Source organism: Dasypus novemcinctus, chromosome 2 (assembly GCF_030445035.2).
Source record: "Dasypus novemcinctus isolate mDasNov1 chromosome 2, mDasNov1.1.hap2, whole genome shotgun sequence".
In the NCBI taxonomy this organism is placed as follows: Eukaryota; Metazoa; Chordata; class Mammalia; order Cingulata; family Dasypodidae; genus Dasypus; species Dasypus novemcinctus.
Genome location: NC_080674.1, coordinates 110,703,537 through 110,730,164, shown reverse-complemented (window position 1 = coordinate 110,730,164; position 26,628 = coordinate 110,703,537). Strand labels below are relative to the sequence as shown.

The 26,628-nt window shown below is 33.1% G+C and overlaps 1 pseudogene; it reads left to right on the top strand.

Annotated features, from left to right (window-relative positions):
* The first annotated feature begins 1,779 nt into the window (after window positions 1-1,779).
* LOC101445243 (T-complex protein 1 subunit beta pseudogene) lies at window positions 1,780-3,419 on the top strand (annotated as a pseudogene).
* Window positions 3,420-26,628: the final 23,209 nt, after the last annotated feature.

The following is a 26,628-nucleotide window of genomic DNA, read 5'->3' as shown; positions in this document are numbered from 1 at the left end:
AATTGTGTAGGACATTTTTACTTACTTTGTTTTGCTTGGCTCATTTTCTTCTTTATGTGATTTTTAACATGCCTTATATAAAGCAAATTATTTAATAAATGAAACTATGTGGAAATCCTGGAAAAAGAAAAAAAATAACTTTAATCTTGTGGAAACATAAGTAGTTTTCCTCATAAATGTAGAGCAATGCCTAGAGCTGATACATGGCAGCATCCACCATCCAGCTTCTAAATGACAAAGAATATAGGTATAAGAAATGCCTATTCTGTGTTGGTTCTTACAAGCTTTTTGCAACTGTTGCCTTGGGGATGCACTACATTAATTACACGCTCTACTTTTCAGTATTTTTCTTTCCTAAATAGTCATATTGTATGTGTTATATACAGAATAATACCATATTTTTCCTTCAATGGACTCCATCCTTCTTTGCATTTATGTGATTTTTGGATATATTATGAAAAGGTCTCCAATTACAATTGGAGAACAGGGTCTAATAAATCACAGAAGAGGGAAATTTTATATGGGAAAAGGCATGTTCTATACCTTTTTCCATTTCTGAAATATGTCATTTACCCGTAAAAGCACTTGGGGTTATGAAAAGGGTTTGTGCATGTTGATATCCCTTCTGAGCGTTTTCCTGAGTTGACTGAGCTTTAGAGAATTTTGGCTGTATTCAGGCTGTGATACTGTCCATGTTACTTGATCTTTGAATAATTTCTTCCTTTTACTTCACTCTCAGCACTTTGAGATTGGGAATGAGAATTCTGTTTTCTTCCTTTCCCCTTAAGTAATAATTTTCTGTGACTGAATTCCTCTCAGGATGCAGACGGCATATTGCCAAAGAGAGAGTTTACTGCTTATTGCTGGTAACCCTGCCCAGCTGGACCCGGGCTACATGCCAAAGGAGAATACTCTGATCTTCTCCATAGAGCAAGTCAAAGAGAAGCATGAAATAAATAATAGCTACCTACTGTTATTCTGGTGTGATTCTACAAATTATACATGACCCTTCTTTCATCTTCACTTTGTGTTCAATTCCCCCTGCTCCTGAGGCCAACGGACTAGGGAGATGGAAGCAAAAGTAAAGCCTGCAAATATTCAAAGCTAAGCACTGTGTCAAAACAAAATCTCACCATGATGAGCATAAATTATGCATACATTTAAGAAGGCTATCTTTTGTTCCTTTGTGCCTTTGGGAATTTAGTTCCACAAAGTAGCTGTAGGATATTAGAATATCAGGCCAAATCTTCAGCTTAAGGACTTTGGGCAGTAGCTACTGGGCACCGAAGTTGAAAAGGGCCAGCGATTCACTGGAGCTGAGTTTCAAGTACAAGCAGCGAATCCACAATAGGCAGAAAACCTGGCATCAAGAGGCAAATGAAAATTGAAGCTCACAATGAAATAATAGTTTGAAAGCCATGAGGACAGGCAAAATGTCCCAGAGTACATGGGTCCTGTGGGACATGTGGAAACAGAGCTCCCCAGACTATGAGACCCACACAGTAAAGGGAGCAGAGGAGATTTGGGGCTTTGCTCAGAGCCAGTATTCAATAGACACGAATTAACCTGTGAGCATTTTATTTTATTTTCAAGTTCCTTCAAGGACAAAGTCTCAATTTAAAGCCATATATTTCATAATTTTTCATTAACCTTCCTTTCTTTAGAAAGAGACCTCATCTTTAATAAGAGGATTTGGGACGTCACTTCCGGCTCCCTCTTCCCTCCTGGTCGTCCGGCTTGAGCTCTGAGGGAATAAGCAGGTGTGCCGAACTCCTCCAAACCATGGCATCCCTTTGCCTTGCACCTGTTAACATCTTCAAGGCTGGAGCTGATGAAGAGAGAGCAGAGACAGCGCATCTGTCCTCATTCATCGGTGCCATTGACATTGGAGACTTGGTAAAGAGCAACTTGGGACCCAAGGGCATGGACAAAATTTTTTTTAGCAGTGGACGAGATGCCTCTCTTATGGTAACCAATGATGGTGCAACTATTCTAAAAAACATTGGTGTTGACAACGCAGCTGCTAAAGTTTTAGTTGATATGTTAAGGGTTCAAGATGATGAAGTTTGCGATGGCACTACTTCTGTAACTCTTTTAGCAGCAGAATTATTAAGGGAAGCAGAAACTTTAATTGCAAAAAAGATTCACCCTCAGACCATCATTGCGGGTTGGAGAGAAGCTACAAAGGCAGCAAGAGAGGCTCTCTTGAGTTTTGCAGTTGATCATGGCTCCGACGAAGTTAAATTCCGTCAAGATTTAATGAACAGTGCAGGAACAACATTATCCTCAAAACTTCTAACCCATCACAAAGACCACTTTACTAAGTTAGCTGTAGAAGCTGTTCTCAGACTGAAAGGCTCTGGCAATCTGGAGGCAATTCATGTCATCAAGAAGTTAGGAGGAAGTCTGGTAGATTCCTATTTAGACGAAGGCTTTCTGTTGGATAAAAAAATTGGAGTAAATCAACCGAAGCGAATTGAAAATGCTCAAATTCTTATTGCAAATACTGGAATGGATACAGAAAAAATAAGGATATTTGGTTCCCGTGTAAGAGTTGATTCTACAGCAAAGGTTGCAAAAAGAGAACATGAAGAGAAGGAAGAAATGAAGGAGAAAGTTGAACATATTCTTAAGCATGGAATAAATTACTTTATTAACAGGCAATTAATTTATAATTAACTGAACACCTCTTTGGTGCTGCTGGTGTCATGGCTATTGAGCATGCAGATTTTGCAGGTGTGGAATGCCTAGCTCTTGTCACAGGTGGTGAAATTGCTTCTACATTTGATCACCCAGAACTGGTAAAGCTGGGAAGTTGTAAGCTTATTGAGGAAGTCATGAGTGGAGAAGACAAACTCATTCACTTTTCTGAGGTAGCCCTTAGTGAAGCTTGTACCATTGTTCTGCGTGGTGCCACTCAAAAAATTTTAGATGAAGCAGAATGGTCTATTTATGATGTTCTTTGTGTTCTTGTCCAAACTGTAAAGGATTCTAGAACAGTTTATGGAGGAGGCTGTTCAGAGATGTTGATGGCTCATGCTGTTTCAAAGCTTGCTAGTAGAACACCAGGCAAAGGAGCTGTTGCAATGGAGTCTTATGCCAAGCACTGAGAATGTTGCCAACCATCATAGCTGATAATGCAGGTTATGACAGTGCAGATCTGGTGGCACAACTTCGAGCTGCCCACAGTGAAGGCAAAATAACTGCTGGACTAGATATGAAGGAAGGTACCATTGGAGATCTGGCAGTTCTGGGTATAACAAAGTTTCCAAGTCAAGCGACAAGTTCTTTTGAGTGCAGCTGAAGCAGCAGAGGTTATTCTGTGTGTGGATAACATTATCAAAGCAGCACCAAGGAAATGTGTCCCTGATCACCACCCTTGTTAAACATTCCCATATGTTGAGCTCTGGACCAGTTCGTGGCAAGCATCTGTTTGAAAGACTTTGGCCTCTGAAAGAAGACTGTGGAATTGAAGTTTTGAGGCTATTAAAAATTTGAAAACCTAGCTGACCTTGTATTTTAACGTAAGTCTAATTTATTTACTGCTTAATTTCATAAAAGTCAGTTGATTTTCTCATACTGTGCATTAAAATAAAAATTTAAGCAGTTAAAAAAATAATAAGAGGATTTGAAAATGTAATGTTTTTCCTCACATATTTTTATAGCACCTCCTATTTGTGGAAAGTGATATTTTCCATTTTAGGGGTATAAATTTTCCTTTTAAAGCATATTTAGAGTGAATCATTTTAAAAGATATATTAAATAAATAATATAGAGCAGGTACTTAGGTATGGCAAAAGTCTTGAAGATGGCACTCAGATGACATTTGTGAAATAGTGTTTTGAGTAGTAGGAACATACACTTATACTTGGTGCATACAAACCAACCAGGTTTCCTCATAAAGTAGAAGCTATGTCTATTTTCATTTAAGACTGAGAATATTGAAAAAAAAAAAAAAAAGGAGAAAAACAAAATTGTAGGGGATGGGTGGAGGTGAATTGGACTCCAATTTCTATTCTCTTCTTTTTCAATGAAGAATTTGAAATGAAACAATAACTTAAAGTTTGGATTTTTCAACTGGGACAAAGAACCACAAAAAAAATGAGTTCCTCTATTTTATGTGTGAACCTTCTCTCAATTAATTTACCCACATGTCAGAATGTCAATGGGATTCATAATGATTGATGGCAGTAAAATTGGATTATCTCAATCTTCTGATTTCAAGAAGCAATGTAAGGTTCATATACCTCTAACTCATATAAAACTTCCTAGTCTGGAAACTCTGAATATAACCCATAAGGCAATACTCTATTACGTTGTGAGACAAAAACAAATTAAAATAATAGTCAGCTGTTGTAAATCAATTTACATTATAAAAGTAAGAAAGGTTTGTCTTTTCTTTCACATTTGATAACATATTCAACTTCATATGTTGTAGTTATGTCAAACAGAAGTCTGCTGCTTATAAAATTAAACTACAAAAAACACAGGAAATTGCACATTCCATAATTTAATAGTTCAAAAAATTTCCACAACTTAAACAGATTCATGTAACTCGCACCCAGGTCAATTAATAGGATGTAACTAATATGTAACTAGTACCTTAGAAACACCCAAATTATTTTTTTTTTTTTTTTTTTTTAGGGCCAAACCATTTTATTGAGGGACTTCTAGGGGATAGAGGAAGGGGTGGGGACGTGGTCCAACATCATCAGCAAACTGTTGGGAGCTCCCAGCCTCGCAGCTGAGGAAAAACCAAAGTTATTTCTTATAATCACTACAGTCTGACAAAGAAAACTGCTCTCTGATTTTCAGCAGCATAGATTCATTTTGTCACATTTTATAATGTATGTAATGGGAATAATATAGAATTTATTCTTTTATGCCTGATTTCTTACACTCAAAAACATTTTCGAGATTAAACATTTTATTTGTAGATACAATTATGAACTGTTCATTTCCATGCTGTATATTATTTATGAAGCATTTCAACCTCACTTATAAAGTTACAAATTAAAGCTACATTGAGATACCTTTCTTATCTATCAGATTGACAAAAGTAAAAATTATAACAATTGATGGGGCTATGTAATGAGATAATTTTAAATTTTTTTGGTTCATATGCAAACAGTATAATCCTTAAGAAAGAAACTTTGGCAATATCTAACACAACTACCATACATTTACCTTTTGACTTAGCCATCTCACTTCTAGGAATTGACCCTGCAGATACATCTGTGGCAATATAAAATTGTCAATAAGAGTACAATTTGTCAATACAAATTTGCCAATTACAAATTCATCATTTGTATTGACAATAAGTAAATGCAAAAGATTATGTAACGCTGTGTTGATTGCTACTGCAAAATATTGGAAAAAACAATATGTCCAAACATAGAAGAGTGCTAAAAAATGAATTATAGGATATCCTCACAAGGGAGAGCCAAAATAGCTGTCAAAAAGATGATAGAGAGTTCTTTGAAGGATTTGGAGTAATTTCTGGTGTATATATTTAAGTGAAAAAGCAAGGTGCTAAAGAGCGTCTGTATTATATAGTATTCTTTTTTTGATTGAGAAAGAACGTGACATGAGAAAATAAAGATGAAAACTCTGATTCGTACAAAAAGACATACATGAAACATAAATTATAAACTACTGAAATTTGTTACCTTAAGGGATGGTTGGGAATGTTAGCAAAAGTATAGAAGAAATGGGTGATGGAAGATGACACCTCTCTGAGTATACATTTTAGTAATAGTTCATATATTTGAAAAGATTTCAACAGGTATGAGGGAAGGACTAAAATGGAATAATAATAAAAATAAATGAACCCAACCATCTTTCAAATAAATACGATTATCACACTAGAGGGAAAAGGAAAAAAAAATCACAAATGACAATATAAATAGTTACATTGATCAATTATTACGTGATTGATAAATAAACTGAAAGCAAATAAATAAATATGGGCAATAGGAAAGCTCTTCATGGCAGTAGAAAGACAAGTAATAAAAGTAGAACAAAATGATCAAATTTTGATGATAACCATCATAATTGACTCAAGCAGGAATTATCAATGAATAGTAAAATGAGTAGGCAAAGTTTGAGGATGTGAGTTATTTATATGATCTCAGAGTTTATCCACGCATAGTCTTTGTTAATTATAAAGATAACAATAATAATTTTTTAGTCAAGTAACTTTGGAGAAAACCACCCTAGCCAAGGAATCCATATTATATTACTAACAATGTGATGTACGCACCTTACACTCCTTCACACTGACAAGACTACAATATCACTTCTGTGTTATCCCAGTCCCAAAATGTACAACCTGAATCTAATAAAGAGAAACATCAGAGGAATCCAAATTTAGTGGCATTCTACAAAATAACTGCCCTGTATGCTTTAAAAGTATCAAATGTTAAGACTCAAGGATTGCAAATCTGTTTCAGATTCAAGGAAACTAAAGGAACATGACAAATGGGTGCAACATATGACGTGGGATTTTCTTTTCTTTTAAAGAATGACTGTCTAGATGGATGAAATCTGAATTATGACTGTCCCTTAGAAAATTGCACTGTACCAATTTTAATTACCTAACTTGTATAATTGCACTTTTGTTATGTGAGGGAATGTCCTTGACCCTTAGAAAGTGCAAATTCAAGTATTAAGGGTGTTTTAGTTTGCTAAAGGCTGCCAATACAATACACCAGAAATGGGCTGGCTTTTACAATGGAAATTTATTAACTTAAAAGCTTACAGTTCTGAGGCTGTGAAAATGTCCATATCAAGGCATCATGAGAGATACCGTCATACTGAAGGTCGGCTATGCATTACCAGGCACATGGCCATGACGTCTAAAGATGCTTTCTCTCTGAGCTCAGCTGTGGGCGATCAAGCTTGTGGATCATCTCTCCTCTCTCCTCCTGGTATCTCTCTCAGCCTCTTGGTAAGGGGGTACTATATCTGTAACTAACTGTCAAATGATTGTGGGAAAAAATATAACACATATATAGAGAGATAATATAAATTATAAAATATCAATCCAAAAGAAATATCAACTGCCACGTATGGACTGACAGATGTTTATATATATAAATGTATGTATATGCATGTTATATATATATTATATATGTATATAATACATTTGTGAATTTTTGAGGAATTTGGGTGATGAAGGTTATACAGGATTTGTGTCTTATTCTTGCAGCATTTCTGTAAGTCTGAAATTAAATCAAAATGTAAAGTTAAGAAGAAAAAAAGCCAAGACCAGTATACTACCTTTAATAAAAGTCAAGGAGCAGATGTGTCTTGTTATGGAAAATGGAACTGGAGAATCAGAGGCCAGGAATGCGATGAAGAGAAAAGAGGACAGGAACTCAGGGATCACTTGTCTAGCAATCAGACTCATTTTGCCAGTTGACATCACTTTCAGCCATGACATTTTAATTCAACCATGTGCACATGTTCCAAACATTGTGCTTTCTGTGTTTTAAAGTTGTGGCCTGGAATTGGACAACAAGGACATTTATTTGAAAATGCTAGTGAGTTTGGAAGCTTATTTCTACCCTTCAACTCTACTGATGACTAGAAAATGGACATTAATCACTTTGGGCAGTCTGGTACAATTCTATTGTTGATTGTAAATATTCTTTCTGTAAAATAATCATGGCTGCCCTTTATAAAGTTATTAATGCCTATTGCTTATTAATAATATATTTGAATTTTCTAATTTTGCTAGACTTTTACAAGTGTTTTAAATTATACATGGAAATATTTTCAATATATTTGCACAATTAGTTTTTATTCAAGCCTGATATTATATATCAGCTTAATTTTTAAAAAGATAAACAGGACTTAATTAACAAGTATCATAATTGTGCTAATTTAGAAATTAAGTACAATTCAGTCTTCTTTGAAAATCTCTGAAAGGGAGTGAGGAGTAGTGAAATATAAAAGATGTAATTATAGTATAGTGTTCTTGAAATAGCTTTCTTTATTTCAGTACTTCATTGTTAGCATTTGGAACTTGTGTATTTTCTGTAAAATACCTGTATATTTTACAAGGTTTAAAAACATCCTTTGATCTTATCTTTCACTTATTTTTTTCAGTTGGAAATTTTCAATAGAACATGGTTTGAACAGTCAACTTGACCTTTTAATTTAAAAAAAAATTATGAAAAAGCAAACTTTTATTTTTAATTTGACAGACCTCAAAGACAAGTTAAACTTCTTGCTAACAGCTAGAGGGAAAAACAAAGTGAAGTACTGGTATATAATTATAACCTTTTCTGAAGAAAATGTTGTCTCTCTGAAAGTCAGTCCAACAAAAAAAACTTCCACTTAGATATTCATAGCTACTGTTTCTAAAATCAGTGAATCAATGGTGACAACAAATGAAAACAATTATAAACAAAATTCTCCTGAAACAAAAAATCTTTATTTAGAGGTTACAAAGAGCCTAGAAAAGACTTTGTTGACAGAGAATTTCAGACATAGAAGGAATAAATATTTTTTATAAATATAATTTGCAATGATTTTAATGTGAGATTTCTGTTGGCAGTAATCTGAGTGAAAGCATATTATTCAAAATATCCTTGTTACATACCTACCATATGCCAGTCTAACATGAAAATATTTTACCATAAGAATATTTTTTTCAGTATTGCATCAGTGTCTCAGTGATTAGCTGTGCAGGTATTTATAGAGAAGGGTATATATAGAATGCAACATCAAAATACAAAGTTAAAAATGATTTAGGAGTAGAATGTTAATTGTTAGAGAAAGCAGATTACTGTGCCTCATCTTCTCAGTTCTGTTAGACCCTCAAAGAAGCTAAAATGATCCAGAGCATTTTCCTTAATAAATGGCTGATTTAAATAAAAATCTACTAGTTGAAACAGTAGGTCAATTTAAGAACTCTTATTTCTGTCTTTACAAGAAAATTAATTTCATACAATTCATAAGAGACCCACTGCCAAGTGACCTTTCTTATTGAAATGGATTGGAAAAAGAATAAAATTTTCTATGCCATATTTAAGAATCTACCCATCATAATTCCACTGCACTGAATAAGAATATTTAATCTTGTATTTTATATTGGGGGCACAATTTAAAAATTGTATTGTGGTAACATATTTATTACACAAAATTTGCCATTTTAACCATTTTAAAATATATAGTGCAATGGCATTAATTATATTCACAACATTGTGTTGTCATCACCACCATCCTTTATCAAAATTTTCTCATCACTCCAAAAAAGAATGTCTGTACCCATTAAGCAGTGACTCCCCATTTCACCCCTCCCTTCAGCTCCTAGTCACCTTTAATCTTCTCTCTGTCTCTATGAATTTGCTTATTTAAATCTTATGTTTCAAATCTTATGTTCCTTTTCTCTTCCTTAGTTTTAATTAATATAAAAATCATAAAAGACTACTCATAAATTGAAGACAAAGCAGTACGTAAGAATGTGTTCTAAAAAATAAACATGTGAAATATATGTGCCCAAACTATATAGATTGGATTGCCTATTTATTTGCCTTAAGTAAATATTGTAGCTAAACTTTAAGTTGTAATACTTTCCCAATCTATTTATTTTTCCCACTTTCTTGTAATATTTGAGAAAATTAACAGGTAACATGATCTTTTGAAATTATTCATTTAGGAATTTTAAATTTCGAGGTAAAGGGGAAGAGAAAGACAGAGGGGAGATATAGAAAACTAAAATGCTTAAGAAAACTTGGACGTGTAAATGTGTGAGTGATTTAAATGAATCTTTGTTTTAAAAGCTAGGTCTTAAGAATGGCTAAATAAAGCATCATTTCCTTTGATTCTTGTGAAGAGCAATTAAAATAGAGGAAAATCAGACTCTCCTGAAGAAAGGATGATAACTTCAACCATAATGAATCAGTTAAAACAAACTTTATATTGATTTTTGTTCACGAATGTCATGTCCACTGCATTTTGCCTTTGGTTTCTTTTCATTTGAAACCCTAGGAAACCTGAAACGTAAAGTGAAATCCCTATCCTTTCCTCAGTTCTGTGGGTTTGGAAACTTCTCTAGGCTTTAGTTAATTTTTTTTCATTCCTACCAACTGGCATAAAAAATATTAAGCCCAAATGAAACCACAAAAATTGGTCCCAAAACAGTCTTGGCAAGCAAGAGAGAGAGAAAAAAAGTCAAGCTTATTGGTTTACTGAATGGTTCAGGGTTTTGGAAACTGTACACTTTATACTTGGCACTTTTTAATCTCCATTTTCAACCCTAAACCAAAGAATCCCTCAGGATTAAGGCTTCAGTTTCAGGAAAGAAGCTTGGAACTAAACTACAAAAACCATCTTGCATAGGTTCTAAAGGCATGAGAAACACACCTACTTGAATCTTATAAAGAGATAATCTTAAAATTCATCTAAACTTACATCAGAAAAATACTACAAAAATGTGAAATGCAAGTTAATCTCCTTATTACTCACTCAGACTGATAGAATATTACTTATATACTCCCTAAATTATGCCAACCGTAATGAATGATTATCACTGTAGCTATTGAGGTTTGTAAATAATGTGAGGAAAGTAAAATACACTTAATATTTTGGACTAGTTAACTAGAAACTGTAATTACTATATAAATACAGATATGATTGATTTTGCAATGAAGAATAGCAGTAAAAGCTACAATTATATTATTAGTGATTGATTGTGGACATGGAATAAGTAGACAAAATGAAGTTACTTTCGTCTTTTCTACTTTGAAAAAAATCTATCAATTTTCTTTTCTAGCATCTCTAACCTATGGAATGAAGGTCTTCTGCTATTCTCAGGACTGTACACTACTACTAGCCTCTCATGCAAACATTCAAGGTTCACTTAGTTTTAAACAAACAAACAAAAAACTGAATACCTTGCATTAACCAGATACGTTGCTAAAATTAAATTTGGATTGAATTTAGTTCCGGAATAAACTCACACACATACACATGTGCATGCACACAAATCTCAGTGTCTTAACAAAATTGGAGTTTATTTGTTTTATTGAAGCAAGAACTCTGGAGGTACAAAATAAAGAATAGAGTTGTTCAAGTATCTCATTAAAGACATAGGTTCCTTCTTGTTTCCTATTATTTCTTTCTTGCTATATATTTATGTGTTATACATATATATGTGTATAGCGCGCACACACACACACACACACACACACACACACACATATATATATATATATAGCTTTATCTTCAACTCCTAGCACTGCACTTTTTTCCAGGAAGGCAGAAACAGAGAAGGATCAACAGAAAAATATGAGTGTTCTGGTTCTTTTTTTTTCCTTTTAATAAGCTTTTTTGGAAGTTGCAGTCAACAATATACACTTACTATATTTTTGCCAGAACTGCATTACATGGCAACTATCTACAGAAAGATAATGTGTAAAGTGGAGTATTTTTCACTGGACATGCTATCACCATGAAAATACATGCCATTAATGAAGAACGAGGGAAAGAATATTGTTTATTGAACCAATAACCAGCAGTGTTTAGCAGTTATAGCTGATTTTTATAAATATGAAAAAAATAAATGTGATCCCTTTAATTTTATATAGCTAAGAATTGGAGAGATATTAAATTATGTTTTTTGAGAATTTTCCAGAACTGAAGGGAAATGTTACTCTTTAGATTGAAAAAATGACAAATACATAGTAGGATCAATAAAAATTAATTTAAAAAATGAAAGTATATGCTATACCAATGTTTGGGAAGACTGAAAATATTAATGATTTCATTTCTGCCCCAATTCATCTATGAATTCTTTGAAATTGTAATAAAATTCCCTGAACTAGAGAAGCTGATCCAGGAATTCATATGTTGAATTACAAAGCCAAATACAGATAAAACAACTTTGAAGAAGAAAATTGTGTTTGTGTGGATAGGAGAAGGAGGCTCATTTGGCTTACCACATATTTAGACTTTGTATAAAGGTTTAATAACTGCAATCAAATGTATTTGCAGAGGTGTTTAAGAACTGACTATAACTAAGAGCTCAAAAGGAGATCCAAATCACTCAGAAGATTCACTGTGATTTTGTGAAGAATGAAAGAGGTAATCTAGTTAATAATGTTATTGATACCCTTTCTACACATGAGTGAATATTTCTTATTTTATACAGTACTCCAAAACAATTACCAGATGAAATAATGAAATAAATGTGAAATGAAAACTTTAAAATTTTTAGAACAAAATATAAAATTACCCTGCCTACTCTTAGTGCTTACATTATAAAAAGGGTCTTCCCACATTAAGTATAAAAGGAGACAATCTAATTAAAAACTGAGAATGAATATGAACAGGGAAGATATCTGGATGACTAAGAAATATATGAAGAGATAATCCTTTAGTTATGGAATGTAAACTAAAACAGAAAGGAGATACTATTAGACTCATTCAAAGGACCATTAGGAGAAAGCTGGTAAATTGAGAGATTCATATACCTTGTGATCCATCAGACCCTCTTTTAGGTATATTTTCTGGAGGAATACTTCTCAAACATTAATGGGCTGGTGAACCACCTGGGGATCTTGTTAATCTGATGATTCGGATTCATTTGGTCTCTGGTGGGGCCCGAGATTTTACATTTCTAACAAATCACTGGATAATGCAGTTGCTGCTGGTCTGAGAATCACACTTGGACTAGCAAGATGCAAAGACTCTCCGGAGAATGCCTGTAACTATTGCTGGTAATTGATAAATTGAAATCTTCATATAAAGATGGATTAGACTTATACAACAGAATACTGTTTAGCTATTAAAATAATGAGCCATTTTTAAATATATCAACATGAACACATTTGGAAAATTAAAGTTACTTGTAAAATATTGCATGAAAATATTTATGCTATGATAGCCAGTTAAATTAAAATACATCCTACTATCCTACGTATAATTTTGTATATGTTATTTACATAATATATCAAATCATGCAAAATGAATGAAACAAACTAACTTAAATATAATAGTTTCATCTGAAATGGGAATAGGGAAATGGGATAGGTGGGGTAAGTCTTTTTATCTATAATTTTCCATGTATTTAACAATGAAAAATACAAACAACTGTAACAAAATATTGACATTATAAAATTTTGCATGGGTATACAGGTACCTAATATATTATCTTCTGTATATATGAATCATTTCACAATTAAAATAGCTTTAAAATATAGCCAACTTAATAGCATCTCAACAGAAAATAGACACATCCCTTTCCAAAAGTAATTTTTAAAGTGATGTCGATTCCTTATTTATTATAGAATTATCATTCTGTCTTCAATTGCACATGAAATTAACATCATTTTCAAAAAATTATGATGGTGAGTTTTATGTGTCAACTTGGTTAGTCTATTATTATCCAGTTATTCAAACACTAATGGGTGGTGGTATTTTGTAGATGTGGTTAATATCTACTATGTGTTGATTTTAAGTAAAGGAAATTATCTTTAGTAATGTGAGTGGGACTCATTCAGTCACTAAGAAGGTCCTAAAAGCAAAACTGACATTTTCCTGAGAAAGAAAAAATTCTGCCCCAAGACTTTAATATCAGTTTCTGATGGAGATTCCAGGCTGCCACACTGCCTTACAAATTTCAGACTTGCTAACTCCTGCAATTGTGAGCCAAATCTTTGAAATATGTGTATTTATATCCTGCCAGTTCTGTTTCTCTAGAGAATTCTGACTGATACACTTGTAAATTAATATTCTATATCAGTTAATTCCAAATTATATTCATAAGTAGTCTATCACTTCAAATCAGGTTAATTTAAGTGGTTTTGCATGTGTGCATGTCTATGTGTATATATGTTTGGAGATTGGCATTGCTGCTTTTTGGTTAGTATTTCTTCTACAGCTTATTCTTTTTAAACAACTGTCAGTTGCCTATCCAATATCCATCCCTCACATCTCTAGAAAGACAACCACACTTTTCAGGTATACATCCCCAGGGAAAGGAACCCATATCTCCAGCTGAGGGGATGTCTTATAAATCTGAACCAATTGTGTTAATTCCTTTTTTTTTTTTTTTTGCAGTAATTGATTTAGGGTTGAGCATGTGACTAATTTCTGGGCAAGGACATTTAAGGTAGGGTTTGCTGAAGATGCTGACGGGAAATGTTAATTTTCTCTTAAGAAAGAGACACTGGAAGGTAGATTTTTCAATCTCTAAAGTATTGCAATGCCTAAGTGAAATGCCTGGAATTTTTGCAACCATTATTCAAATATTAATATTAGCCCATATTAAACAAACCTTTTGGGATATTTTACATTTCCATATATTTTAGCTAATCTAGGCTAAATTTTTCTGTTACTTATAGCCATAGTCACCTTCACTTACATATATTGATATTTGTTTATTGAGAAATAATGACAAAATTATTTCGACAGCAAACATAATTAATTTAATTTAATCACAGTGTTCTTTCTGAAATCTACTTTTCTAGTTTTACAAGGTGTGAAATCCTAAATAAGTTATTTCCCTATCACCCAGATTCAATTGACAATGAAATTTTAGACTTCAACATTAAAAACAGTACATTATAGTAAATTCAGTGAAACAATATTTTTATTTTTAAAGAAATTTTAGATTTACATTTAGATAAATTACATTTAGATAAATGTTACAACAAAAATGTAGGGAATTCCCATATTCCTCACCTCCTACTTCTCCCACACTTTCCCCCATTGACAGCATCTTTCATTAATGTGGTACATTTGTTAAAATTGATGAACTCATATTGGAGCATTGTAACTAACCATGGACTATAGTTAACATTATAGTTTACACTTTGCCCCCCACAATTTTACACGTTTTGTCAAAATGTATAATGGTCTCTACCCATCATTGCAATGTCATGTAGGACAATCCCAGTGTCCCCAAAAAGTCCATGTTATACCTATTCTTCCCTCTCCCTCCCATCAGAACCTCTGATAACCACTGCCTTTATAGCAGTGACAGAAGTTCTTCCATTGCTAGAATAATAGTAAGACTACTTTGTCCATAGTTACCTTCCCTACTTTGTCCATAGTTACCTTCCCTGTTATGTTTGTTCATTCCTCAGTCTTGAGGATTTGGGGATGGTGATGCCTGCTCTGTTTCTGATTGAGAAGGAGCTTACGTCCCATGGGACAGATGGATGGAATTGGAAACTTAATATCTTGATTGTCTACAGATACCTTGTTTGAAGGAATTCAAGTAATGATACTAAATTTCATATTTTTGGTCTCATTTCAGTAAATGGAAGGCTGTATTCAGATGCAAATGGATTTGAATTCAAAAAAAGCATTCATGCCAACTCTATTCTCATAATACTTATAGTATATAGACTGATCTTTGTAATTCCTCCATATACTGCTCATCCCTTTCTTATTTGTGTTGACTAATAAAAATCTCTATTTGTAGAACAGAATATTGCCTGATTGCTCACCTTTGATTCTTTTCCAAATTAAGAAAATACATAGAAGAATCAAGTGAGAGATTAAGTCCACAATTAATTATTCATTTTCTTTTATAAACTGCGAGGAATAAGAATGTTAACCATTTCATATTTTTTATGAAAATAAAATAAATGAAGTCTGAATTCTTTTTTACAATGGCTATGAGCTGAATATTAGCACAACACAAACAGCAAAAATAGTAACAACAAAATCAACTTTTTAATCTCAATGCCTTATCTGAGGCCTAATACTTACACAGATATTTGTGAATTATGTTTCCTTGAATTCACTAAAATATTCTATATTTTTCAGATAGCAATAATTTTTTCATTTGTCATCATGAAATCCGGAACTTGCAACTCTTTGTATTTCATTTTGAGTTGGGGTGATAGTTATATTCTCACTTATGAGTTTTGTTATTTTTAAATATTCTATCTAGGATAATAAATAATGACTTTTAAGTTAATATTGGAATTGGTTAATGAACAAAAATATAATTTCTCCTACTGAGGTCAAAGGAGATGATTTCTTAGTAGTCAATATTGCTTAAAGAAAACATGGCCAAAATAACATTTTAAAAGCATGTTATCACTTCAGGGTTTCCTGGTTTTCTCTTTTAAAAATTGTTTTATTATAGTATATTTCAAATTCTCAGACATATGTACAATGATATAATAAATGCTCAGATACTGACCATGCAATTTTACAAGATAGTAACATTGTGTTATATACTATCTACCAAATTCTTTTAATTTAATAAACAGCAAAGATGAGATCAAAGAACCCTATGCACTCTCTGGTTTTCCCCTCACGTTCCCCTAATTCTGAATTTCTTCTTTATGATTCTCAGAATAATACCAAATTATGCTGTGATAAAAAATAACTACAAATTGTTTGGTACAGTAGTGTTTTGTTATTTAAAAATTTAAAACTTTTGTGCAATAATGACCCTGCAAATAAGACTAAGATAAATTATAGGCTGTTCAGCTTAACATGTAATTTATAATACACTCTAACAAATCAGAAAATAAGAGATAACCACCATATTGCTATGAAATAAAACTCACAGGAGAGAAAATCCATTAGATCAATAAACTTATGAACAATTTCTAAGCCTTTCAAATAAAACATAAAGTAAAACAAACTCCATCACAAACTAGATTGTGATTAGTATGTTTTAGATCAAACACTTGGATAATTTGGTTTTGGTTGAATCTCTGGCTGTCTTGGTAAGGTAAAAATTTCTTAGAAAGTTCTTTTCAGAAATTAAAATCACATGCCAAATTCACTTCCTGCCACATTTGTTAGATCAGATGGAATATCCATACAATCATTTTCAACTTGCAGCAATTTCTTTTAAATATATATCTCATTATTTCTAAGTAGTATGTTAATTATACCGGTAATCTAATGTTAAGAAACTGTTGATTTCCTCATACGGAGTTTGCTCACTTATGCCACTATCTACTTCCCTCATCCCCAAATATATATACAAAAATAGTTTTCCTCTTCACATTATCCCTATAGTATGTCACATTTTTCATGACATCAATATTTTTACATTTTTAAAGTAATTTTCACAGCTCAAACTTTTGGTTTCTTTACAGTTCCCTCTTCCCTTGCCTCACAGAGTAAATAATTGTCTGCATTTCATAGTTGAGTTCAGATGAATTCAGTCCCCAACTCTCCATCCAAACTATAAAATTCCATCTGATATAGTCAAAATATACTGATTAATAGGTTTCTTTTCCTTTCTCCCTCCCTCCCTCCCTTTCTGTCTCTCTGTCTCCCTCCTTCTCTTCCTCCCTCTCTCTCTCTCTGTCTCTCTCTCTGTCTCTCTCTCTCTCTCTTTCTTTCTTGGAGACATCTCCCTTTCACCTCTCTACCTCCAAGCTAGTATTTTTTATTGTTTGTTTGTTTGTTTTTTCCCAAGATCTGTTTTACAAGGGTTGTTTGAGGACTTCTAAAAATCACTATCTTGGAATCCGCTTCATCTTTCTAGTGGGTTGGGTCCCCTGTTTCTTGAATCTTTTTGATTCTTCACTTTTAACTTCTGTTGCTTTCTGAGAAATGTTCATGGAAGATATGTATTTTTTGAGAACTTACTTGATAGAAGATGCCTTTATTTGCTTCTTGATGGCTAGCTATGCTAGGTACAAAATTGTATGTTGTAAAAAGAATTCCCTCACAGTTTTAAAATTTCACTTTATTGTCTTCCAGCCTCCAGTACTGCTCTCAAAGATACAGATAGATTCTGATTCATTAGTAAATAATTTGTCACCACCCCCAGAACTTTCAGCTTTTAGCTTTTTTACATTATTATTATTATTATTGGTTTGGTTACTTATAGGGTCTTCAATTTTTATATTCATATCTTTTCAATCTAGAGTATAACATTTTATTTTTTCTTTCATATTTCCCTCTATTTTGTTTTCTCTATATGTTTTCTGGAATTAAACATTGGACATGTTTCTTTTTTATTTTCAAGTTTTATTTTTTCTATTTTTAGGAAGAATTGCTCCATTTTGCAATTTTTAATTAAACTTTTTATTTCTAGAAAAGTATTTTTTTTTAATTTATAGCGGTATTTTCTTGTTCTTTGAATGTTCTTTTTAAATAGTATCTAGTTCTTAATATAAGACACAATGCCTTCTTTGTTTTTGGAATAATATATGAAATGCATATATTATAAATCCACACCCTTGAAATCTTCTTCACTTTCGGTATTGAGAGTCTTATGAATTTTTCTTTTTCTTTATCTTCATTGCTTTATAGAATATCCCTACGTCCCCACTCTCTTCTGCTTCCCCTCTCTTACGGTGTGAAGGGGAGAGTTTTCTTGTTACATGGTCTTAGAGAAGGGAACTGTCTTCCACTCTGACTTCTTTCTACACGTAGTGCCAAGTAAACTTGCTCTGTTCAGTCAAACCTTGCATCCTGGCCTTCAGCAATGTTAGGGGCCTCCAACTCTTGAGGATTTCTGAGATTCTATGACATTAATCATCTTGTTTGTTATTAAAATTCCTGTCTCTTACTCGGCTTTAGGTGGTTAGATTTCAATTTTCTTTACTCTGAACATAGGTTTCCATGTCCCTTTCCTTTCCCCAACTTCTAGTCAGTAACTGTTTAATAGTCTCTTATTCTTTTTGTGGCTTTATAATATTTTAATTGTTTTGTTCTTATTTCAGTGAGGTTTCAGGAAAGATTGAAAAGAAATGTTATGTGTCAATCTTCCATATTATGTATTCAGACAGACACTTTTTAAAATGACATTGCTGCATTTGCCAAGTGCTGTTACATTTGCATTGTGTGTTCTATGCTTTAGATTGTAGAAAAGAACGTGTTTAAAATTTATAGTGTTTGGCATTATACAAGGGATGATTTTAAATATTAGTATTTGCCAATTTGCTTTTTAAAGTAAATTTAGGCTTTTTTAAATTTAAAAATATTAGATGATACGTATTCACATTAAAAATACCATTGATGATATTAGGACAGTTTGGAGCACAATATGTGAATTTTGCCACTATCTAATAAATCAGAGTTTAACAGCTTCTCTGTAGCACATGCAGCCAATATGTTTTTACACCAGGCCTGTTTTGAAAAATGATAAAATGCACCTGTAAAATTTATAATCTTGTCTTTACTGCATTACTGAAATGTGTGCTACATCATAAATTAATACTGAAATATTCTGAACTTAATGAATATTCATAAGTTTTACTAATGACATAAAGACATAATTTGATTAAAAGACACACAATCTTTGGCCTAAAATGTCCAAGAAAAATGGACTTTCTTTTATTTCACTTTCTACTCATTATGAGCCCAAGAAATCTGTAGGAAGAATTCAAAACAACCCTTGTTTATTTCAAAACCAAAATTCTGAATAGATTTTGATGGCTGCTTTACAGCCTAATTATGTCATGAAAATTGGTGAGCATTTTCCAAGCTTTTTAGCATGTTCAGTTTCAGTACTATTCTATGCAACTTTAGTAACACTGTTTGTGCTAATAGTGGAATTTTTGGCAGCATAAAAAATGAAATCTTATGGCTCAGAACTCCACAGTATGTTTTTCATGATACTTATAATTGGGAATCATTTTTCAGTTGGGATCATACCACGATTATCAAGGCTATTTTTTCGACAGTTCTTACTTGAATGATTCAACTAAAACTCATATTCAGCCAGCTACTCAGAGTTAGGCATAGGGAAGAATGGTCCTAAAACAATTTTCTGTGGTCTAGTAATAATATTAAACATGTTGAATGTGTCAAGCAACACACTTGTAAACTTGTTCCTAAATCAAGCATATTTAAGATTTAAAAGCATTATGCTTTTAAAGGGGTCATGGTTTGTTCATTTTATGCAAAATGTTACATTTTATTTTTTATTTTTTAATTTTTATTTTTTTTATTGATTTTGTAAAAATATTACATTAAAAAAATATATATAAGGTCCCATTCAATCCCACCACCCCCACCCCACCACTCCCCCCTCTGCAACACTCATTCCCATCATCATGACACATCCATTGCATTTGGTAAGTACATCTCTGGGCACTTCTGTACCTCATGATCAATGGTCCACGGTCCACATCATGGCCCATACTCTCCCCCATTCCATCTAGTAGGCCCTGTGAGGATTTACAATGTCCGGTGATTGCCCCTGAAGCACCTTCCAGGGCAGCTCCAAGTCCCAAAGATGCCTCCACATCTCGTCTCTTCCTGCCATTCCCCATACCCATCAGCCACCATGTTACATTTTAATTCAAATATATCGGATAAACTAGCAGGAGAAGTAGATAGGAACTGATCTCACACTTTTGTTTGTTTTTCTCTTAGAACAGCTTATACCCTCAAACCTGTAGGGAACTTATAGAGAACTCAGCACGTTCTTGGGTTGAATAAAAATTCCCTGGCTATACACAGCCTCATGGGGCCACACCCCACACCTCTGCACTTGTCTACTCTGCCACATATTCTTGTACTCCAGCATCCTCCCAGAAGTACTTGGCTTCTGCTTGTTGCTCCTGTTCCTATCAGGAGAGCTTCTGGCACCAGGAGTCAACAGCATCTGTTTCCCACACAGCAAAGGTGGCCTGGAGCAGGCCTGGGGCTGCAGCGAGCTGCAAGCAGTGGTGGCTGCTAGGGAAGGAGATCTGCTCAAAGTTACCGTGTTGCTTAAAAGGCCCCTTGACCCCATTCTCTACTTTGCCATTCCCCAGCTGTTCCCCAACCCTTCTTTGACCAGGCCTACTTTGTATCAGTTTCTGGTTGTCACAAAATGTGGGGATGGGGAACATCGCCCTCCTGCTCAGGACACAGAGTCTCCAAGTGAGTATTAATATCTCTGACTTGCCTTGAGCCCACATGTTGAAGGGGAAGGAAACAATTCTTTCCTGAATATGGCCTGTGACACGAATCAACTTTTTATAGCATCACTTAATTGCCTCAATGAACCTAGACATATACTGAATTATAGTGGATGTGTTTTGCACTTTTAAAACACCTACACATTAAAAATAAACAAAATAAAAACAAAAAATGTCTACACATTTAGAGATTTGCTTTGTTCTAAATGGTTGTCTTTTTGGGGGAATAAAGAGGTCTCAATTAGTTTACATTTTTTATGTTAGTGTGAAGTAAAGGAAGACAAGATGTAAGTATGTAAAATAAACTAAAAGGAGATTGAAATAATATATTTTTGGTGTTCAGTTGTGTGAAATATTTTTGTCGTTTGTTTCTAGTTTTGGTCAGTTATGTTTAACAACAAAGAATATTAGTTTATGGTTTTTTTATAAGTGAGAGAGTGAGAAAGTATGTCAGTGCATAGTACATTCCAGTTCTGGTTTCAAAAGTTATAAAAAGTTCTTTTGAGCTAAAAGATACATTGATTAAAAAACACTTGTTGTTGGGAAGTGGCTGTGGCTCATCTACCATATGGGAGGCCCTGGGACACGAGGCCTTGGGAAGGCAAGTTGGCCTGCACCTGCAGAGAGCTGGCGCAGCAAGATGGTGCAACAAAAGGAGACAAGAAGACACAGAAGAATGTGCAACAAATAGACACAGAGAGCAGACAAGCAAGCTGTGGGTGGGGGGGAGAAAGGGGGGAAATATAAAACAAAAACAAAAACAAGAAACATTTGTTATATATATAGTTATTTTCTAAATTTTCTCTAAATTTAATCAGAATTCATACATACACAGCAACATATAGAATTTTGTTTTCTGACAACATGCATAGTCAATACACAAATCCCAAAAATAGAAATAAAATTATAGTTAATTATAATTACACTGGGTACCTTGTATTTCTTCAGTTCTATCTAGACCAAAGTAATCTAGACTATTAGAGCTAAGCACATTAAAAAAATGTATGTGATATTTTAACTTATTATGCATAGCTCATGTGCTAAAATAAAGCTAAAAGTGGGAAAACATTAAACTTCCTCCTTCAGTTTGGTTGGTTAATTTCTCTGTCTATGCAGGAGTGCTTGATTCCTTATTAATATAATATGAAATATTTCTAACTAAAACTATAAAATAACTTATAGTTAACTTGATAAAATCATTTCCAAGGACTCTGACTTGCCTGAGAGCAGTACTGTGAAATACAAAGAGAAAAATGAGGATATATGTCAGGACAAGGGTAACACATTGGACATTATGTCCATCCTCCCTTACCATGATAAAATTTTTCTTTCCTTTATGAAATTAAGGTCATTATTCATAGGGTTTTAGTTTCCTAGGCTGCTCAAAGCAAATACTCTTGAATGGTTCAACTTGAACAATAAGAATTTATTTGCTTATGGATAAAGCCTGGGAAAATGTACAAATCGAAGCAATGTTTTTTTGCCAAGACCCACTACTGGAGCTCTGTGACATGATGTCATCTGCTGGTCTCTTCCTTCTCTTCCAGGTATCATTGATTTCAGCTTCTTGCTTCCATGGTTTTCTCTCTCTCTGTATTCATTTTGCTTATAAAAGAATACAGTCAGAAGATTAGGACCCATCCTAAATGAGGTGGGTCACACCTTAACTGAGGTAACTTCATCAAAAGGCTCTACTTATAATGGGTTCACACCCGCAGGAATGGATTAGATATACGGATATGTTCTTCTTTGGGGGTATATAGAGCTTCCAAACTACTACAGATGGTAATTAGCTTTATTTATGTTTTACCTTTGTAATATAATAAAGTTGTCAGTCTTGATTCTACTATTCACCCCATTTTTCAAACTCACTTTTACTGATTTGTGAATTCTCTAAGTCTGGGAAACACCTCTCTGATCAAACCTTCTGTCATATTGTATAGTTTACATTGGCGTATGTGGTTATACAATCTATACAGATATTCTATCTTTTATATTCAAATTGTTATACTTTTTCAATGACTAAGATACTGAAAATATTATAAAAATTGTAAGGTAATGTAAGAACTGTGCATTGATTTTATTCCTTTGCTAAGTAAGCAAACTTCTATTGTCCTGCTACAGGACATTGTTTACAATATTCAAATACAAAATTTTTATCTTATACCTCTCCTAGGAAAACAGACTTTTAGCAAGCACTCCCTAAATATGTTAATAATAGCTCAGGTAGTTCTGATGCATGACTAGATTTGAAAATGCTGCTACACACACCTTGCCTTCTTCAATAGAGCTACATGTTCTCCCACCAGGTCATGAGAAAAGAAAAAAATGCTTAAAAAGGAAGTGGCTCCAACAAATGCCACAGGGAAGTTTTTGAATCAGGTATGTACTTTGTTGGTGGTCATTTTTTGGGCAATCTATGGATACACCTAAAACTAAACTTTCATTAATATATTAATTCAACATTTTTTAAAATTTATTAAAATATATCACTCATACATAAACATACAGTTAACTAACTGGTTGGTTTATTTATAAAATACCCTGTGTTCTTCTGTTTTAATATATATGGACAATAAAAACATTCAAAATTAGAAATTTAAAAACATAAAAAATAGACAAGGAAAATCTACTATTTTCTTCCCATATCTCACAGGATTTTCTTGCAGAGACATTGGAGTTGCCCCTACCCAGAATTGGAAGTCACTTGTTGCAAAAATATGTAAAATGTTTTGTCATAGATAAATTAGTTTTCAATGTAAAAATTTGTCTAAATTTTTAAATTTGTTGCTTTGACATGCTAGGAAACATAATGAAATGTTGCATGTAATGTCCACATCACAGTATATTCATATATTTGACATTTTTTTCTGTGTATGCTTGAGTCTAACCCTAAACCTTCAGTTATATTCTACATGAGAAGAAGCAGCCTGGATTAATGAATGAACGCAAGACAAAGTTTGTGCAAAGTCTCTTAGCTAGTTTACTCTTTAGGAACATTGAAAGGGATCTGGTTTAAATTTCTCTAGGAGAGTTTAAAATGTCTGAAGATAAATAATCTTTTAAATTAAGACAGTGCTCACTTTCAGAAATAGATTTGTAGTCAAAGAAGTTAAAAGCTATATTTATAAAACATTATTTCACACAAAGTATCAATCACACTATGGTTCGTCAACTATATGAAATCTCAGCATTCATTCTTAATTCTCTTTTTTTTTTTTATTCCTTTGACCTTAAAACTTTTGGGGTCAAAAGTACATTACCACCCAATGCTAGGATTCACACTTTCTCAGTAGGAGCCTTTGAGTATGAGGAACTATAGGTCAACTCCATTTCAATATGGTTTGTATCAGCTCTACAAGTCTGTTCAAAATCTAGCCTGCCTCATTACAGGAGTTCATTTCAGTTTTATATATCCTGAAGTGGCATTCATACCAGTGTGAAATGTTCTTCTTTATGTTTCTAATAGAGTTAAGGGTATTTAATAATCTGCTATGAATGTAAATGGTACTAATTTGATTGCTTATTATGACACATGCTTTGGTACATATTAATGTTTATTACTTGCATTTAATAATTGGAGGTGAGTGGAGAATTCCTACAAGTCAGTACCTTCTTCTCATGGGAGCTAATGAATGAAACTGTGATATCTAGTCTTGGGTGTTAATATCTGGCAAATAATGAATTTGTATTCTAATGTAAATTAATTAAGTTTGGTAAAAATTGTGATCGATTTCTTAGATATTATAATGAAATTTCAAGCCTTGGAATGTTATATAAAATGAAGCTGTATCACAGTGGTCAATACTACTATTTTAAGAAACTACAACATGCCCATCCATTATAACGGCAGTTACAACAAGTATATGCCTAGATTTGTATGGAAAAACAGACCTAATGGTACCATCAATATTGCCATTTATGCTTTTTCAAATAATAGAAATAATGACTCAGATAATTATTTGTTAGCTGATTGATTTGTGGGAAAATGATATGCTATAAAAATTTAAAAATATAAATATTTAAACCATCTATTTTATCAAGTCTTTTGGTACTATAATATTCTTTGTAGGGCTATACTCAGTGTTTCATAATTTCTTCACTTTAGAGTAAAGAAATTGAGGTACAGAGAATTATAATTTCCCATTTCATGTGTGTATTTAATAGCACATCTAATACCAGGACTTGTTCATAATTCTACTTCAATTGTATCAGAATGCCACGGAAGTTTTTTATTAAAATAAATATCTATGTGTAATGCTTTAGTGTCTCAGGCTGCTGAAAGCAAAGTAACATGAAATGGTTCAGCTTGAACACTGGGAATTTATTAACTTTCAGTTTTGAGGCCTAGAAAATGTCCAAACTAAGGTATCATCAAGGTGATGTTCTCTTTCTAAGACTGGCTACCAGAAGTCCTTGCTGCTCCCCAACACATGACAAGCATATGGCCACATAGGCTGGTCTCTCCCGTCTCTTCAGAGTTTTGTTGATTTCAGTTTCTTCATTTTTGTAGCTTTCATTCCCTTTATAAAGGATCCTGGTAATAAGATTAAGTCACTTTCTGAATGAGGTGGACCACATCTTAAGTGAAGTAGCCTCATCATAAGATTGTTTTGACAATGGATTTATAAGCACAGGAATGGATTAAGTTTAAGAACATGCTTTTCTGGGGTACATACATCTTCAAACCGCTCCATGTATATGTATGTATTTCATGTTTAAATGAATATATGCATGTGTTTGTATGTATATATATACACACACACACATTTTTGTGCCCACTCCTGAAAATTCATGTTTTATCAAATATAGAATATATGTCAGAAAACTATTTTTTAATGGCCCAGGTAATTGTGATGCATGACTGGATTTGAAAATGCTGCTATATATTATTTTGCCTTTTACAATAGAGCTACATGTTCTCCCACCAGATCATGAGAAAAGAAAAAAATGCTTCAAAAGGAAATGGCTCCAACAAACGAGCAAAGCCACAGGGAAGTTTTTGAATCAGGTATGTACTTTGTTGGTGGTCATTTTTTGGGAAATCTATGGATACACCTAAAGTCAAACTTTCATTAATATATTAATTGAACTATTTTTAAAAAATTTATTGAAATATATCACTCATACATAAACAACAAATATATAATAGTTGTGAACTTACAAAACAAACATATACAACATCAAACAAACATATGTAACATCTCACCCTACCAACAATAAGTTGCATTGGGTTTAAACTTTTTTAACTAATGATTAAAGAACATTTCAAAATATTACTACTAAACTAAGTATTTCCCCCTAACCAATCCAATTATTATTATCTTTATATCATGTATATATGAGCATACATAAACAATTACATGTAAAGTAAAAGTTGTAAACTTACAAAGCAAACATGCATAACATCATACAGTGGTCCTATACATCAACCCTTCACCAATATCCTGCATTGTCATGAGATGTTTGTTATAAACTATGAAAGAACACTGTCAAAATCTTACTTCTAATCATAGTTCTTTTCTTATATTTGGTGTGTTTTTCCCAAATCCACCCCATTATTATTTTTTAAATAAATTTTTTATGACAAAAGTTGTAAACTTATAAAACAATTGTGCACATATGCAGAATTCCCAAACAACAGCCCTTCATCAACACACCACAATGTGGTGTGTCATTTGCTACAGATAGAATAATGCCATGTTCATAGTGTACATTTGGCTCACATTTTCCATACTGCCTCAGTATCAACACGGTACATCTTTTGCATAGGTGCAAG